The following is a 17,109-nucleotide window of genomic DNA, read 5'->3' on the forward strand; positions in this document are numbered from 1 at the left end:
GGGTGTGGCAGAGTCTTGTTGGAGGGCGCCACTGCTGGCGATGTGAGCTTCCTCGCCTCGCCTCGCCTCGCCTCGCCTCGCCTCAGACGAGGTGTTTGCGTAATTTGCAGTGCATTCGCACCTTTCCTATCCCTGTCCCTGTCCCCGTCCCGACTTGTCCCGACTTTGCTCGACTGCCGCTCGCTGCCGCTCGGGTCGTGGCCCATATAACAGCGCAAGCACAAGAAACGTCTGCAGGAGATGACGAGACGAGACGAGTCGACTAAGGAATAAATTTATAATTACATATCGAAGTAGGAATTGTACACCGCTACACAACAACAGGCGCTGACGTATTTCAGAACACATCTGCCGATTCGTACTGTTTTGTCGTTTTCAAAGACTTCCTGGCGAACTTGGTTAGCACATTCTCCCTCAAACTGAGATATTTACTGCAATTTCGCACCTTATGGTCATTACAGTAGATTAAAATGCTTAAGCAAGAATCTTTGTCACAACAGAACGGTGGTATGGAAAGAGGGCGGTATAAAAAAAAAAGTAAATGAAAGGGAGCCAACAGCACGTGGTGTTCCCAGGTGGTCACCCATCCAAGTACTAACGACGCCCGATGTTGTTTAACTTCGGTGATCGGACGAGAACCGGTGTATTCAACATGGTATGGCCGTTGGCGCCCATGTAATGTAGGCGCATGGAAGAATTCGCATTCGGTTCTTATCCCAACACACACAAAATCATACTTTTCGGTCGAAAGCAGCCGCATTTTTTTTTATTGACAATTCGTCACGTTAGCGCGAACGCAATCCTGAGATCCAAAACTTATGAGCCGGAAGGACGCGCTTCGTGTATTTTTTTTTTTTTGGAGATTTATGAATTTATTTATTAACATTACATCGTTACAAGCTAACAACTTTACAACATAAAACACGAACAGAATTGTAATTGTATGCACTTCCTTCCGCAATCCGACGTGCCAGCAGAGCGACTGCCGAATTAGCGGGCGCGCCGCCGTGTGTGTGAGACGCGCAACTTCTCGTTGCACCTCCTGTCATCCGCTTGGCGCGTGCAGCCTTCGACACTCGCGGAAGACGCATCTTGTCCCTGGTGTCCAGCGCAGGAGGGCTGGCGCGCGGCCGACCGGCGTAAGGCCTGTGCGGGGTGTGGCAGAGTCTTGTTGGAGGGCGCCACTGCTGGCGATGTGAGCTTCCTCGCCTCGCCTCGCCTCGCCTCGCCTCGCCTCAGACGAGGTGTTTGCGTAATTTGCAGTGCATTCGCACCTTTCCTATCCCTGTCCCTGTCCCCGTCCCGACTTGTCCCGACTTTGCTCGACTGCCGCTCGCTGCCGCTCGGGTCGTGGCCCATATAACAGCGCAAGCACAAGAAACGTCTGCAGGAGATGACGAGACGAGACGAGTCGACTAAGGAATAAATTTATAATTACATATCGAAGTAGGAATTGTACACCGCTACACAACAACAGGCGCTGACGTATTTCAGAACACATCTGCCGATTCGTACTGTTTTGTCGTTTTCAAAGACTTCCTGGCGAACTTGGTTAGCACATTCTCCCTCAAACTGAGATATTTACTGCAATTTCGCACCTTATGGTCATTACAGTAGATTAAAATGCTTAAGCAAGAATCTTTGTCACAACAGAACGGTGGTATGGAAAGAGGGCGGTATAAAAAAAAAAGTAAATGAAAGGGAGCCAACAGCACGTGGTGTTCCCAGGTGGTCACCCATCCAAGTACTAACCACGCCCGATGTTGTTTAACTTCGGTGATCGGACGAGAACCGGTGTATTCAACATGGTATGGCCGTTGGCGCCCATGTAATGTAGGCGCATGGAAGAATTCGCATTCGGTTCTTATCCCAACACACACAAAATCATACTTTTCGGTCGAAAGCAGCCGCATTTTTTTTTATTGACAATTCGTCACGTTAGCGCGAACGCAATCCTGAGATCCAAAACTTATGAGCCGGAAGGACGCGCTTCGTGTATTTTTTTTTTTTGGAGATTTATGAATTTATTTATTAACATTACATCGTTACAAGCTAACAACTTTACAACATAAAACACGAACAGAATTGTAATTGTATGCACTTCCTTCCGCAATCCGACGTGCCAGCAGAGCGACTGCCGAATTAGCGGGCGCGCCGCCGTGTGTGTGAGACGCGCAACTTCTCGTTGCACCTCCTGTCATCCGCTTGGCGCGTGCAGCCTTCGACACTCGCGGAAGACGCATCTTGTCCCTGGTGTCCAGCGCAGGAGGGCTGGCGCGCGGCCGACCGGCGTAAGGCCTGTGCGGGGTGTGGCAGAGTCTTGTTGGAGGGCGCCACTGCTGGCGATGTGAGCTTCCTCGCCTCGCCTCGCCTCGCCTCGCCTCGCCTCAGACGAGGTGTTTGCGTAATTTGCAGTGCATTCGCACCTTTCCTATCCCTGTCCCTGTCCCCGTCCCGACTTGTCCCGACTTTGCTCGACTGCCGCTCGCTGCCGCTCGGGTCGTGGCCCATATAACAGCGCAAGCACAAGAAACGTCTGCAGGAGATGACGAGACGAGACGAGTCGACTAAGGAATAAATTTATAATTACATATCGAAGTAGGAATTGTACACCGCTACACAACAACAGGCGCTGACGTATTTCAGAACACATCTGCCGATTCGTACTGTTTTGTCGTTTTCAAAGACTTCCTGGCGAACTTGGTTAGCACATTCTCCCTCAAACTGAGATATTTACTGCAATTTCGCACCTTATGGTCATTACAGTAGATTAAAATGCTTAAGCAAGAATCTTTGTCACAACAGAACGGTGGTATGGAAAGAGGGCGGTATAAAAAAAAAAGTAAATGAAAGGGAGCCAACAGCACGTGGTGTTCCCAGGTGGTCACCCATCCAAGTACTAACCACGCCCGATGTTGTTTAACTTCGGTGATCGGACGAGAACCGGTGTATTCAACATGGTATGGCCGTTGGCGCCCATGTAATGTAGGCGCATGGAAGAATTCGCATTCGGTTCTTATCCCAACACACACAAAATCATACTTTTCGGTCGAAAGCAGCCGCATTTTTTTTTATTGACAATTCGTCACGTTAGCGCGAACGCAATCCTGAGATCCAAAACTTATGAGCCGGAAGGACGCGCTTCGTGTATTTTTTTTTTTTGGAGATTTATGAATTTATTTATTAACATTACATCGTTACAAGCTAACAACTTTACAACATAAAACACGAACAGAATTGTAATTGTATGCACTTCCTTCCGCAATCCGACGTGCCAGCAGAGCGACTGCCGAATTAGCGGGCGCGCCGCCGTGTGTGTGAGACGCGCAACTTCTCGTTGCACCTCCTGTCATCCGCTTGGCGCGTGCAGCCTTCGACACTCGCGGAAGACGCATCTTGTCCCTGGTGTCCAGCGCAGGAGGGCTGGCGCGCGGCCGACCGGCGTAAGGCCTGTGCGGGGTGTGGCAGAGTCTTGTTGGAGGGCGCCACTGCTGGCGATGTGAGCTTCCTCGCCTCGCCTCGCCTCGCCTCGCCTCGCCTCAGACGAGGTGTTTGCGTAATTTGCAGTGCATTCGCACCTTTCCTATCCCTGTCCCTGTCCCCGTCCCGACTTGTCCCGACTTTGCTCGACTGCCGCTCGCTGCCGCTCGGGTCGTGGCCCATATAACAGCGCAAGCACAAGAAACGTCTGCAGGAGATGACGAGACGAGACGAGTCGACTAAGGAATAAATTTATAATTACATATCGAAGTAGGAATTGTACACCGCTACACAACAACAGGCGCTGACGTATTTCAGAACACATCTGCCGATTCGTACTGTTTTGTCGTTTTCAAAGACTTCCTGGCGAACTTGGTTAGCACATTCTCCCTCAAACTGAGATATTTACTGCAATTTCGCACCTTATGGTCATTACAGTAGATTAAAATGCTTAAGCAAGAATCTTTGTCACAACAGAACGGTGGTATGGAAAGAGGGCGGTATAAAAAAAAAAGTAAATGAAAGGGAGCCAACAGCACGTGGTGTTCCCAGGTGGTCACCCATCCAAGTACTAACCACGCCCGATGTTGTTTAACTTCGGTGATCGGACGAGAACCGGTGTATTCAACATGGTATGGCCGTTGGCGCCCATGTAATGTAGGCGCATGGAAGAATTCGCATTCGGTTCTTATCCCAACACACACAAAATCATACTTTTCGGTCGAAAGCAGCCGCATTTTTTTTTATTGACAATTCGTCACGTTAGCGCGAACGCAATCCTGAGATCCAAAACTTATGAGCCGGAAGGACGCGCTTCGTGTATTTTTTTTTTTTGGAGATTTATGAATTTATTTATTAACATTACATCGTTACAAGCTAACAACTTTACAACATAAAACACGAACAGAATTGTAATTGTATGCACTTCCTTCCGCAATCCGACGTGCCAGCAGAGCGACTGCCGAATTAGCGGGCGCGCCGCCGTGTGTGTGAGACGCGCAACTTCTCGTTGCACCTCCTGTCATCCGCTTGGCGCGTGCAGCCTTCGACACTCGCGGAAGACGCATCTTGTCCCTGGTGTCCAGCGCAGGAGGGCTGGCGCGCGGCCGACCGGCGTAAGGCCTGTGCGGGGTGTGGCAGAGTCTTGTTGGAGGGCGCCACTGCTGGCGATGTGAGCTTCCTCGCCTCGCCTCGCCTCGCCTCGCCTCGCCTCAGACGAGGTGTTTGCGTAATTTGCAGTGCATTCGCACCTTTCCTATCCCTGTCCCTGTCCCCGTCCCGACTTGTCCCGACTTTGCTCGACTGCCGCTCGCTGCCGCTCGGGTCGTGGCCCATATAACAGCGCAAGCACAAGAAACGTCTGCAGGAGATGACGAGACGAGACGAGTCGACTAAGGAATAAATTTATAATTACATATCGAAGTAGGAATTGTACACCGCTACACAACAACAGGCGCTGACGTATTTCAGAACACATCTGCCGATTCGTACTGTTTTGTCGTTTTCAAAGACTTCCTGGCGAACTTGGTTAGCACATTCTCCCTCAAACTGAGATATTTACTGCAATTTCGCACCTTATGGTCATTACAGTAGATTAAAATGCTTAAGCAAGAATCTTTGTCACAACAGAACGGTGGTATGGAAAGAGGGCGGTATAAAAAAAAAAGTAAATGAAAGGGAGCCAACAGCACGTGGTGTTCCCAGGTGGTCACCCATCCAAGTACTAACCACGCCCGATGTTGTTTAACTTCGGTGATCGGACGAGAACCGGTGTATTCAACATGGTATGGCCGTTGGCGCCCATGTAATGTAGGCGCATGGAAGAATTCGCATTCGGTTCTTATCCCAACACACACAAAATCATACTTTTCGGTCGAAAGCAGCCGCATTTTTTTTTATTGACAATTCGTCACGTTAGCGCGAACGCAATCCTGAGATCCAAAACTTATGAGCCGGAAGGACGCGCTTCGTGTATTTTTTTTTTTTGGAGATTTATGAATTTATTTATTAACATTACATCGTTACAAGCTAACAACTTTACAACATAAAACACGAACAGAATTGTAATTGTATGCACTTCCTTCCGCAATCCGACGTGCCAGCAGAGCGACTGCCGAATTAGCGGGCGCGCCGCCGTGTGTGTGAGACGCGCAACTTCTCGTTGCACCTCCTGTCATCCGCTTGGCGCGTGCAGCCTTCGACACTCGCGGAAGACGCATCTTGTCCCTGGTGTCCAGCGCAGGAGGGCTGGCGCGCGGCCGACCGGCGTAAGGCCTGTGCGGGGTGTGGCAGAGTCTTGTTGGAGGGCGCCACTGCTGGCGATGTGAGCTTCCTCGCCTCGCCTCGCCTCGCCTCGCCTCGCCTCAGACGAGGTGTTTGCGTAATTTGCAGTGCATTCGCACCTTTCCTATCCCTGTCCCTGTCCCCGTCCCGACTTGTCCCGACTTTGCTCGACTGCCGCTCGCTGCCGCTCGGGTCGTGGCCCATATAACAGCGCAAGCACAAGAAACGTCTGCAGGAGATGACGAGACGAGACGAGTCGACTAAGGAATAAATTTATAATTACATATCGAAGTAGGAATTGTACACCGCTACACAACAACAGGCGCTGACGTATTTCAGAACACATCTGCCGATTCGTACTGTTTTGTCGTTTTCAAAGACTTCCTGGCGAACTTGGTTAGCACATTCTCCCTCAAACTGAGATATTTACTGCAATTTCGCACCTTATGGTCATTACAGTAGATTAAAATGCTTAAGCAAGAATCTTTGTCACAACAGAACGGTGGTATGGAAAGAGGGCGGTATAAAAAAAAAAGTAAATGAAAGGGAGCCAACAGCACGTGGTGTTCCCAGGTGGTCACCCATCCAAGTACTAACCACGCCCGATGTTGTTTAACTTCGGTGATCGGACGAGAACCGGTGTATTCAACATGGTATGGCCGTTGGCGCCCATGTAATGTAGGCGCATGGAAGAATTCGCATTCGGTTCTTATCCCAACACACACAAAATCATACTTTTCGGTCGAAAGCAGCCGCATTTTTTTTTATTGACAATTCGTCACGTTAGCGCGAACGCAATCCTGAGATCCAAAACTTATGAGCCGGAAGGACGCGCTTCGTGTATTTTTTTTTTTTTGGAGATTTATGAATTTATTTATTAACATTACATCGTTACAAGCTAACAACTTTACAACATAAAACACGAACAGAATTGTAATTGTATGCACTTCCTTCCGCAATCCGACGTGCCAGCAGAGCGACTGCCGAATTAGCGGGCGCGCCGCCGTGTGTGTGAGACGCGCAACTTCTCGTTGCACCTCCTGTCATCCGCTTGGCGCGTGCAGCCTTCGACACTCGCGGAAGACGCATCTTGTCCCTGGTGTCCAGCGCAGGAGGGCTGGCGCGCGGCCGACCGGCGTAAGGCCTGTGCGGGGTGTGGCAGAGTCTTGTTGGAGGGCGCCACTGCTGGCGATGTGAGCTTCCTCGCCTCGCCTCGCCTCGCCTCGCCTCGCCTCAGACGAGGTGTTTGCGTAATTTGCAGTGCATTCGCACCTTTCCTATCCCTGTCCCTGTCCCCGTCCCGACTTGTCCCGACTTTGCTCGACTGCCGCTCGCTGCCGCTCGGGTCGTGGCCCATATAACAGCGCAAGCACAAGAAACGTCTGCAGGAGATGACGAGACGAGACGAGTCGACTAAGGAATAAATTTATAATTACATATCGAAGTAGGAATTGTACACCGCTACACAACAACAGGCGCTGACGTATTTCAGAACACATCTGCCGATTCGTACTGTTTTGTCGTTTTCAAAGACTTCCTGGCGAACTTGGTTAGCACATTCTCCCTCAAACTGAGATATTTACTGCAATTTCGCACCTTATGGTCATTACAGTAGATTAAAATGCTTAAGCAAGAATCTTTGTCACAACAGAACGGTGGTATGGAAAGAGGGCGGTATAAAAAAAAAAGTAAATGAAAGGGAGCCAACAGCACGTGGTGTTCCCAGGTGGTCACCCATCCAAGTACTAACCACGCCCGATGTTGTTTAACTTCGGTGATCGGACGAGAACCGGTGTATTCAACATGGTATGGCCGTTGGCGCCCATGTAATGTAGGCGCATGGAAGAATTCGCATTCGGTTCTTATCCCAACACACACAAAATCATACTTTTCGGTCGAAAGCAGCCGCATTTTTTTTTATTGACAATTCGTCACGTTAGCGCGAACGCAATCCTGAGATCCAAAACTTATGAGCCGGAAGGACGCGCTTCGTGTATTTTTTTTTTTTGGAGATTTATGAATTTATTTATTAACATTACATCGTTACAAGCTAACAACTTTACAACATAAAACACGAACAGAATTGTAATTGTATGCACTTCCTTCCGCAATCCGACGTGCCAGCAGAGCGACTGCCGAATTAGCGGGCGCGCCGCCGTGTGTGTGAGACGCGCAACTTCTCGTTGCACCTCCTGTCATCCGCTTGGCGCGTGCAGCCTTCGACACTCGCGGAAGACGCATCTTGTCCCTGGTGTCCAGCGCAGGAGGGCTGGCGCGCGGCCGACCGGCGTAAGGCCTGTGCGGGGTGTGGCAGAGTCTTGTTGGAGGGCGCCACTGCTGGCGATGTGAGCTTCCTCGCCTCGCCTCGCCTCGCCTCGCCTCGCCTCAGACGAGGTGTTTGCGTAATTTGCAGTGCATTCGCACCTTTCCTATCCCTGTCCCTGTCCCCGTCCCGACTTGTCCCGACTTTGCTCGACTGCCGCTCGCTGCCGCTCGGGTCGTGGCCCATATAACAGCGCAAGCACAAGAAACGTCTGCAGGAGATGACGAGACGAGACGAGTCGACTAAGGAATAAATTTATAATTACATATCGAAGTAGGAATTGTACACCGCTACACAACAACAGGCGCTGACGTATTTCAGAACACATCTGCCGATTCGTACTGTTTTGTCGTTTTCAAAGACTTCCTGGCGAACTTGGTTAGCACATTCTCCCTCAAACTGAGATATTTACTGCAATTTCGCACCTTATGGTCATTACAGTAGATTAAAATGCTTAAGCAAGAATCTTTGTCACAACAGAACGGTGGTATGGAAAGAGGGCGGTATAAAAAAAAAAGTAAATGAAAGGGAGCCAACAGCACGTGGTGTTCCCAGGTGGTCACCCATCCAAGTACTAACCACGCCCGATGTTGTTTAACTTCGGTGATCGGACGAGAACCGGTGTATTCAACATGGTATGGCCGTTGGCGCCCATGTAATGTAGGCGCATGGAAGAATTCGCATTCGGTTCTTATCCCAACACACACAAAATCATACTTTTCGGTCGAAAGCAGCCGCATTTTTTTTTATTGACAATTCGTCACGTTAGCGCGAACGCAATCCTGAGATCCAAAACTTATGAGCCGGAAGGACGCGCTTCGTGTATTTTTTTTTTTTGGAGATTTATGAATTTATTTATTAACATTACATCGTTACAAGCTAACAACTTTACAACATAAAACACGAACAGAATTGTAATTGTATGCACTTCCTTCCGCAATCCGACGTGCCAGCAGAGCGACTGCCGAATTAGCGGGCGCGCCGCCGTGTGTGTGAGACGCGCAACTTCTCGTTGCACCTCCTGTCATCCGCTTGGCGCGTGCAGCCTTCGACACTCGCGGAAGACGCATCTTGTCCCTGGTGTCCAGCGCAGGAGGGCTGGCGCGCGGCCGACCGGCGTAAGGCCTGTGCGGGGTGTGGCAGAGTCTTGTTGGAGGGCGCCACTGCTGGCGATGTGAGCTTCCTCGCCTCGCCTCGCCTCGCCTCGCCTCGCCTCAGACGAGGTGTTTGCGTAATTTGCAGTGCATTCGCACCTTTCCTATCCCTGTCCCTGTCCCCGTCCCGACTTGTCCCGACTTTGCTCGACTGCCGCTCGCTGCCGCTCGGGTCGTGGCCCATATAACAGCGCAAGCACAAGAAACGTCTGCAGGAGATGACGAGACGAGACGAGTCGACTAAGGAATAAATTTATAATTACATATCGAAGTAGGAATTGTACACCGCTACACAACAACAGGCGCTGACGTATTTCAGAACACATCTGCCGATTCGTACTGTTTTGTCGTTTTCAAAGACTTCCTGGCGAACTTGGTTAGCACATTCTCCCTCAAACTGAGATATTTACTGCAATTTCGCACCTTATGGTCATTACAGTAGATTAAAATGCTTAAGCAAGAATCTTTGTCACAACAGAACGGTGGTATGGAAAGAGGGCGGTATAAAAAAAAAAGTAAATGAAAGGGAGCCAACAGCACGTGGTGTTCCCAGGTGGTCACCCATCCAAGTACTAACCACGCCCGATGTTGTTTAACTTCGGTGATCGGACGAGAACCGGTGTATTCAACATGGTATGGCCGTTGGCGCCCATGTAATGTAGGCGCATGGAAGAATTCGCATTCGGTTCTTATCCCAACACACACAAAATCATACTTTTCGGTCGAAAGCAGCCGCATTTTTTTTTATTGACAATTCGTCACGTTAGCGCGAACGCAATCCTGAGATCCAAAACTTATGAGCCGGAAGGACGCGCTTCGTGTATTTTTTTTTTTTTGGAGATTTATGAATTTATTTATTAACATTACATCGTTACAAGCTAACAACTTTACAACATAAAACACGAACAGAATTGTAATTGTATGCACTTCCTTCCGCAATCCGACGTGCCAGCAGAGCGACTGCCGAATTAGCGGGCGCGCCGCCGTGTGTGTGAGACGCGCAACTTCTCGTTGCACCTCCTGTCATCCGCTTGGCGCGTGCAGCCTTCGACACTCGCGGAAGACGCATCTTGTCCCTGGTGTCCAGCGCAGGAGGGCTGGCGCGCGGCCGACCGGCGTAAGGCCTGTGCGGGGTGTGGCAGAGTCTTGTTGGAGGGCGCCACTGCTGGCGATGTGAGCTTCCTCGCCTCGCCTCGCCTCGCCTCGCCTCGCCTCAGACGAGGTGTTTGCGTAATTTGCAGTGCATTCGCACCTTTCCTATCCCTGTCCCTGTCCCCGTCCCGACTTGTCCCGACTTTGCTCGACTGCCGCTCGCTGCCGCTCGGGTCGTGGCCCATATAACAGCGCAAGCACAAGAAACGTCTGCAGGAGATGACGAGACGAGACGAGTCGACTAAGGAATAAATTTATAATTACATATCGAAGTAGGAATTGTACACCGCTACACAACAACAGGCGCTGACGTATTTCAGAACACATCTGCCGATTCGTACTGTTTTGTCGTTTTCAAAGACTTCCTGGCGAACTTGGTTAGCACATTCTCCCTCAAACTGAGATATTTACTGCAATTTCGCACCTTATGGTCATTACAGTAGATTAAAATGCTTAAGCAAGAATCTTTGTCACAACAGAACGGTGGTATGGAAAGAGGGCGGTATAAAAAAAAAAGTAAATGAAAGGGAGCCAACAGCACGTGGTGTTCCCAGGTGGTCACCCATCCAAGTACTAACCACGCCCGATGTTGTTTAACTTCGGTGATCGGACGAGAACCGGTGTATTCAACATGGTATGGCCGTTGGCGCCCATGTAATGTAGGCGCATGGAAGAATTCGCATTCGGTTCTTATCCCAACACACACAAAATCATACTTTTCGGTCGAAAGCAGCCGCATTTTTTTTTATTGACAATTCGTCACGTTAGCGCGAACGCAATCCTGAGATCCAAAACTTATGAGCCGGAAGGACGCGCTTCGTGTATTTTTTTTTTTTTGGAGATTTATGAATTTATTTATTAACATTACATCGTTACAAGCTAACAACTTTACAACATAAAACACGAACAGAATTGTAATTGTATGCACTTCCTTCCGCAATCCGACGTGCCAGCAGAGCGACTGCCGAATTAGCGGGCGCGCCGCCGTGTGTGTGAGACGCGCAACTTCTCGTTGCACCTCCTGTCATCCGCTTGGCGCGTGCAGCCTTCGACACTCGCGGAAGACGCATCTTGTCCCTGGTGTCCAGCGCAGGAGGGCTGGCGCGCGGCCGACCGGCGTAAGGCCTGTGCGGGGTGTGGCAGAGTCTTGTTGGAGGGCGCCACTGCTGGCGATGTGAGCTTCCTCGCCTCGCCTCGCCTCGCCTCGCCTCGCCTCAGACGAGGTGTTTGCGTAATTTGCAGTGCATTCGCACCTTTCCTATCCCTGTCCCTGTCCCCGTCCCGACTTGTCCCGACTTTGCTCGACTGCCGCTCGCTGCCGCTCGGGTCGTGGCCCATATAACAGCGCAAGCACAAGAAACGTCTGCAGGAGATGACGAGACGAGACGAGTCGACTAAGGAATAAATTTATAATTACATATCGAAGTAGGAATTGTACACCGCTACACAACAACAGGCGCTGACGTATTTCAGAACACATCTGCCGATTCGTACTGTTTTGTCGTTTTCAAAGACTTCCTGGCGAACTTGGTTAGCACATTCTCCCTCAAACTGAGATATTTACTGCAATTTCGCACCTTATGGTCATTACAGTAGATTAAAATGCTTAAGCAAGAATCTTTGTCACAACAGAACGGTGGTATGGAAAGAGGGCGGTATAAAAAAAAAAGTAAATGAAAGGGAGCCAACAGCACGTGGTGTTCCCAGGTGGTCACCCATCCAAGTACTAACCACGCCCGATGTTGTTTAACTTCGGTGATCGGACGAGAACCGGTGTATTCAACATGGTATGGCCGTTGGCGCCCATGTAATGTAGGCGCATGGAAGAATTCGCATTCGGTTCTTATCCCAACACACACAAAATCATACTTTTCGGTCGAAAGCAGCCGCATTTTTTTTTATTGACAATTCGTCACGTTAGCGCGAACGCAATCCTGAGATCCAAAACTTATGAGCCGGAAGGACGCGCTTCGTGTATTTTTTTTTTTTGGAGATTTATGAATTTATTTATTAACATTACATCGTTACAAGCTAACAACTTTACAACATAAAACACGAACAGAATTGTAATTGTATGCACTTCCTTCCGCAATCCGACGTGCCAGCAGAGCGACTGCCGAATTAGCGGGCGCGCCGCCGTGTGTGTGAGACGCGCAACTTCTCGTTGCACCTCCTGTCATCCGCTTGGCGCGTGCAGCCTTCGACACTCGCGGAAGACGCATCTTGTCCCTGGTGTCCAGCGCAGGAGGGCTGGCGCGCGGCCGACCGGCGTAAGGCCTGTGCGGGGTGTGGCAGAGTCTTGTTGGAGGGCGCCACTGCTGGCGATGTGAGCTTCCTCGCCTCGCCTCGCCTCGCCTCGCCTCGCCTCAGACGAGGTGTTTGCGTAATTTGCAGTGCATTCGCACCTTTCCTATCCCTGTCCCTGTCCCCGTCCCGACTTGTCCCGACTTTGCTCGACTGCCGCTCGCTGCCGCTCGGGTCGTGGCCCATATAACAGCGCAAGCACAAGAAACGTCTGCAGGAGATGACGAGACGAGACGAGTCGACTAAGGAATAAATTTATAATTACATATCGAAGTAGGAATTGTACACCGCTACACAACAACAGGCGCTGACGTATTTCAGAACACATCTGCCGATTCGTACTGTTTTGTCGTTTTCAAAGACTTCCTGGCGAACTTGGTTAGCACATTCTCCCTCAAACTGAGATATTTACTGCAATTTCGCACCTTATGGTCATTACAGTAGATTAAAATGCTTAAGCAAGAATCTTTGTCACAACAGAACGGTGGTATGGAAAGAGGGCGGTATAAAAAAAAAAGTAAATGAAAGGGAGCCAACAGCACGTGGTGTTCCCAGGTGGTCACCCATCCAAGTACTAACCACGCCCGATGTTGTTTAACTTCGGTGATCGGACGAGAACCGGTGTATTCAACATGGTATGGCCGTTGGCGCCCATGTAATGTAGGCGCATGGAAGAATTCGCATTCGGTTCTTATCCCAACACACACAAAATCATACTTTTCGGTCGAAAGCAGCCGCATTTTTTTTTATTGACAATTCGTCACGTTAGCGCGAACGCAATCCTGAGATCCAAAACTTATGAGCCGGAAGGACGCGCTTCGTGTATTTTTTTTTTTTGGAGATTTATGAATTTATTTATTAACATTACATCGTTACAAGCTAACAACTTTACAACATAAAACACGAACAGAATTGTAATTGTATGCACTTCCTTCCGCAATCCGACGTGCCAGCAGAGCGACTGCCGAATTAGCGGGCGCGCCGCCGTGTGTGTGAGACGCGCAACTTCTCGTTGCACCTCCTGTCATCCGCTTGGCGCGTGCAGCCTTCGACACTCGCGGAAGACGCATCTTGTCCCTGGTGTCCAGCGCAGGAGGGCTGGCGCGCGGCCGACCGGCGTAAGGCCTGTGCGGGGTGTGGCAGAGTCTTGTTGGAGGGCGCCACTGCTGGCGATGTGAGCTTCCTCGCCTCGCCTCGCCTCGCCTCGCCTCGCCTCAGACGAGGTGTTTGCGTAATTTGCAGTGCATTCGCACCTTTCCTATCCCTGTCCCTGTCCCCGTCCCGACTTGTCCCGACTTTGCTCGACTGCCGCTCGCTGCCGCTCGGGTCGTGGCCCATATAACAGCGCAAGCACAAGAAACGTCTGCAGGAGATGACGAGACGAGACGAGTCGACTAAGGAATAAATTTATAATTACATATCGAAGTAGGAATTGTACACCGCTACACAACAACAGGCGCTGACGTATTTCAGAACACATCTGCCGATTCGTACTGTTTTGTCGTTTTCAAAGACTTCCTGGCGAACTTGGTTAGCACATTCTCCCTCAAACTGAGATATTTACTGCAATTTCGCACCTTATGGTCATTACAGTAGATTAAAATGCTTAAGCAAGAATCTTTGTCACAACAGAACGGTGGTATGGAAAGAGGGCGGTATAAAAAAAAAAGTAAATGAAAGGGAGCCAACAGCACGTGGTGTTCCCAGGTGGTCACCCATCCAAGTACTAACCACGCCCGATGTTGTTTAACTTCGGTGATCGGACGAGAACCGGTGTATTCAACATGGTATGGCCGTTGGCGCCCATGTAATGTAGGCGCATGGAAGAATTCGCATTCGGTTCTTATCCCAACACACACAAAATCATACTTTTCGGTCGAAAGCAGCCGCATTTTTTTTATTGACAATTCGTCACGTTAGCGCGAACGCAATCCTGAGATCCAAAACTTATGAGCCGGAAGGACGCGCTTCGTGTATTTTTTTTTTTTTGGAGATTTATGAATTTATTTATTAACATTACATCGTTACAAGCTAACAACTTTACAACATAAAACACGAACAGAATTGTAATTGTATGCACTTCCTTCCGCAATCCGACGTGCCAGCAGAGCGACTGCCGAATTAGCGGGCGCGCCGCCGTGTGTGTGAGACGCGCAACTTCTCGTTGCACCTCCTGTCATCCGCTTGGCGCGTGCAGCCTTCGACACTCGCGGAAGACGCATCTTGTCCCTGGTGTCCAGCGCAGGAGGGCTGGCGCGCGGCCGACCGGCGTAAGGCCTGTGCGGGGTGTGGCAGAGTCTTGTTGGAGGGCGCCACTGCTGGCGATGTGAGCTTCCTCGCCTCGCCTCGCCTCGCCTCGCCTCGCCTCAGACGAGGTGTTTGCGTAATTTGCAGTGCATTCGCACCTTTCCTATCCCTGTCCCTGTCCCCGTCCCGACTTGTCCCGACTTTGCTCGACTGCCGCTCGCTGCCGCTCGGGTCGTGGCCCATATAACAGCGCAAGCACAAGAAACGTCTGCAGGAGATGACGAGACGAGACGAGTCGACTAAGGAATAAATTTATAATTACATATCGAAGTAGGAATTGTACACCGCTACACAACAACAGGCGCTGACGTATTTCAGAACACATCTGCCGATTCGTACTGTTTTGTCGTTTTCAAAGACTTCCTGGCGAACTTGGTTAGCACATTCTCCCTCAAACTGAGATATTTACTGCAATTTCGCACCTTATGGTCATTACAGTAGATTAAAATGCTTAAGCAAGAATCTTTGTCACAACAGAACGGTGGTATGGAAAGAGGGCGGTATAAAAAAAAAAGTAAATGAAAGGGAGCCAACAGCACGTGGTGTTCCCAGGTGGTCACCCATCCAAGTACTAACCACGCCCGATGTTGTTTAACTTCGGTGATCGGACGAGAACCGGTGTATTCAACATGGTATGGCCGTTGGCGCCCATGTAATGTAGGCGCATGGAAGAATTCGCATTCGGTTCTTATCCCAACACACACAAAATCATACTTTTCGGTCGAAAGCAGCCGCATTTTTTTTTATTGACAATTCGTCACGTTAGCGCGAACGCAATCCTGAGATCCAAAACTTATGAGCCGGAAGGACGCGCTTCGTGTATTTTTTTTTTTTTGGAGATTTATGAATTTATTTATTAACATTACATCGTTACAAGCTAACAACTTTACAACATAAAACACGAACAGAATTGTAATTGTATGCACTTCCTTCCGCAATCCGACGTGCCAGCAGAGCGACTGCCGAATTAGCGGGCGCGCCGCCGTGTGTGTGAGACGCGCAACTTCTCGTTGCACCTCCTGTCATCCGCTTGGCGCGTGCAGCCTTCGACACTCGCGGAAGACGCATCTTGTCCCTGGTGTCCAGCGCAGGAGGGCTGGCGCGCGGCCGACCGGCGTAAGGCCTGTGCGGGGTGTGGCAGAGTCTTGTTGGAGGGCGCCACTGCTGGCGATGTGAGCTTCCTCGCCTCGCCTCGCCTCGCCTCGCCTCGCCTCAGACGAGGTGTTTGCGTAATTTGCAGTGCATTCGCACCTTTCCTATCCCTGTCCCTGTCCCCGTCCCGACTTGTCCCGACTTTGCTCGACTGCCGCTCGCTGCCGCTCGGGTCGTGGCCCATATAACAGCGCAAGCACAAGAAACGTCTGCAGGAGATGACGAGACGAGACGAGTCGACTAAGGAATAAATTTATAATTACATATCGAAGTAGGAATTGTACACCGCTACACAACAACAGGCGCTGACGTATTTCAGAACACATCTGCCGATTCGTACTGTTTTGTCGTTTTCAAAGACTTCCTGGCGAACTTGGTTAGCACATTCTCCCTCAAACTGAGATATTTACTGCAATTTCGCACCTTATGGTCATTACAGTAGATTAAAATGCTTAAGCAAGAATCTTTGTCACAACAGAACGGTGGTATGGAAAGAGGGCGGTATAAAAAAAAAAGTAAATGAAAGGGAGCCAACAGCACGTGGTGTTCCCAGGTGGTCACCCATCCAAGTACTAACCACGCCCGATGTTGTTTAACTTCGGTGATCGGACGAGAACCGGTGTATTCAACATGGTATGGCCGTTGGCGCCCATGTAATGTAGGCGCATGGAAGAATTCGCATTCGGTTCTTATCCCAACACACACAAAATCATACTTTTCGGTCGAAAGCAGCCGCATTTTTTTTTATTGACAATTCGTCACGTTAGCGCGAACGCAATCCTGAGATCCAAAACTTATGAGCCGGAAGGACGCGCTTCGTGTATTTTTTTTTTTTGGAGATTTATGAATTTATTTATTAACATTACATCGTTACAAGCTAACAACTTTACAACATAAAACACGAACAGAATTGTAATTGTATGCACTTCCTTCCGCAATCCGACGTGCCAGCAG

General features: G+C 49.8%; 15 non-coding genes across 15 annotated transcripts; all 15 read right to left on the reverse strand.

Annotated features, from left to right (window-relative positions):
• Positions 1–550: 550 nt before the first annotated feature.
• On the reverse strand, positions 551–669 carry LOC124590176. Its single transcript, XR_006976402.1, has one exon. It is a non-coding gene; the product is annotated as a 5S ribosomal RNA (ribosomal RNA).
• Positions 670–1,703: 1,034 nt separating this feature from the next.
• LOC124590217 lies at positions 1,704–1,822 on the reverse strand. Its single transcript, XR_006976441.1, has one exon. It is a non-coding gene; the product is annotated as a 5S ribosomal RNA (ribosomal RNA).
• A 1,033-nt stretch (positions 1,823–2,855) lies between these two features.
• On the reverse strand, positions 2,856–2,974 carry LOC124590218. Its single transcript, XR_006976442.1, has one exon. It is a non-coding gene; the product is annotated as a 5S ribosomal RNA (ribosomal RNA).
• A 1,033-nt stretch (positions 2,975–4,007) lies between these two features.
• LOC124590219 lies at positions 4,008–4,126 on the reverse strand. Its single transcript, XR_006976443.1, has one exon. It is a non-coding gene; the product is annotated as a 5S ribosomal RNA (ribosomal RNA).
• Positions 4,127–5,159: 1,033 nt separating this feature from the next.
• On the reverse strand, positions 5,160–5,278 carry LOC124590220. Its single transcript, XR_006976444.1, has one exon. It is a non-coding gene; the product is annotated as a 5S ribosomal RNA (ribosomal RNA).
• A 1,033-nt stretch (positions 5,279–6,311) lies between these two features.
• On the reverse strand, positions 6,312–6,430 carry LOC124590222. Its single transcript, XR_006976446.1, has one exon. It is a non-coding gene; the product is annotated as a 5S ribosomal RNA (ribosomal RNA).
• Positions 6,431–7,464: 1,034 nt separating this feature from the next.
• On the reverse strand, positions 7,465–7,583 carry LOC124590223. The gene has a single exon (XR_006976447.1). It is a non-coding gene; the product is annotated as a 5S ribosomal RNA (ribosomal RNA).
• Positions 7,584–8,616: 1,033 nt separating this feature from the next.
• Positions 8,617–8,735, reverse strand: LOC124590224. The gene has a single exon (XR_006976448.1). It is a non-coding gene; the product is annotated as a 5S ribosomal RNA (ribosomal RNA).
• A 1,033-nt stretch (positions 8,736–9,768) lies between these two features.
• On the reverse strand, positions 9,769–9,887 carry LOC124590225. Its single transcript, XR_006976449.1, has one exon. It is a non-coding gene; the product is annotated as a 5S ribosomal RNA (ribosomal RNA).
• A 1,034-nt stretch (positions 9,888–10,921) lies between these two features.
• On the reverse strand, positions 10,922–11,040 carry LOC124590226. Its single transcript, XR_006976450.1, has one exon. It is a non-coding gene; the product is annotated as a 5S ribosomal RNA (ribosomal RNA).
• A 1,034-nt stretch (positions 11,041–12,074) lies between these two features.
• LOC124590169 lies at positions 12,075–12,193 on the reverse strand. The gene has a single exon (XR_006976395.1). It is a non-coding gene; the product is annotated as a 5S ribosomal RNA (ribosomal RNA).
• A 1,033-nt stretch (positions 12,194–13,226) lies between these two features.
• On the reverse strand, positions 13,227–13,345 carry LOC124590170. Its single transcript, XR_006976396.1, has one exon. It is a non-coding gene; the product is annotated as a 5S ribosomal RNA (ribosomal RNA).
• A 1,033-nt stretch (positions 13,346–14,378) lies between these two features.
• On the reverse strand, positions 14,379–14,497 carry LOC124590171. Its single transcript, XR_006976397.1, has one exon. It is a non-coding gene; the product is annotated as a 5S ribosomal RNA (ribosomal RNA).
• Positions 14,498–15,530: 1,033 nt separating this feature from the next.
• Positions 15,531–15,649, reverse strand: LOC124590172. The gene has a single exon (XR_006976398.1). It is a non-coding gene; the product is annotated as a 5S ribosomal RNA (ribosomal RNA).
• Positions 15,650–16,683: 1,034 nt separating this feature from the next.
• Positions 16,684–16,802, reverse strand: LOC124590173. The gene has a single exon (XR_006976399.1). It is a non-coding gene; the product is annotated as a 5S ribosomal RNA (ribosomal RNA).
• Between the last annotated feature and the right edge of the window lie 307 nt (positions 16,803–17,109).

Source organism: Schistocerca americana, unplaced genomic scaffold, assembly GCF_021461395.2.
Source record: "Schistocerca americana isolate TAMUIC-IGC-003095 unplaced genomic scaffold, iqSchAmer2.1 HiC_scaffold_748, whole genome shotgun sequence".
Taxonomy (NCBI): Eukaryota; Metazoa; Arthropoda; class Insecta; order Orthoptera; family Acrididae; genus Schistocerca; species Schistocerca americana.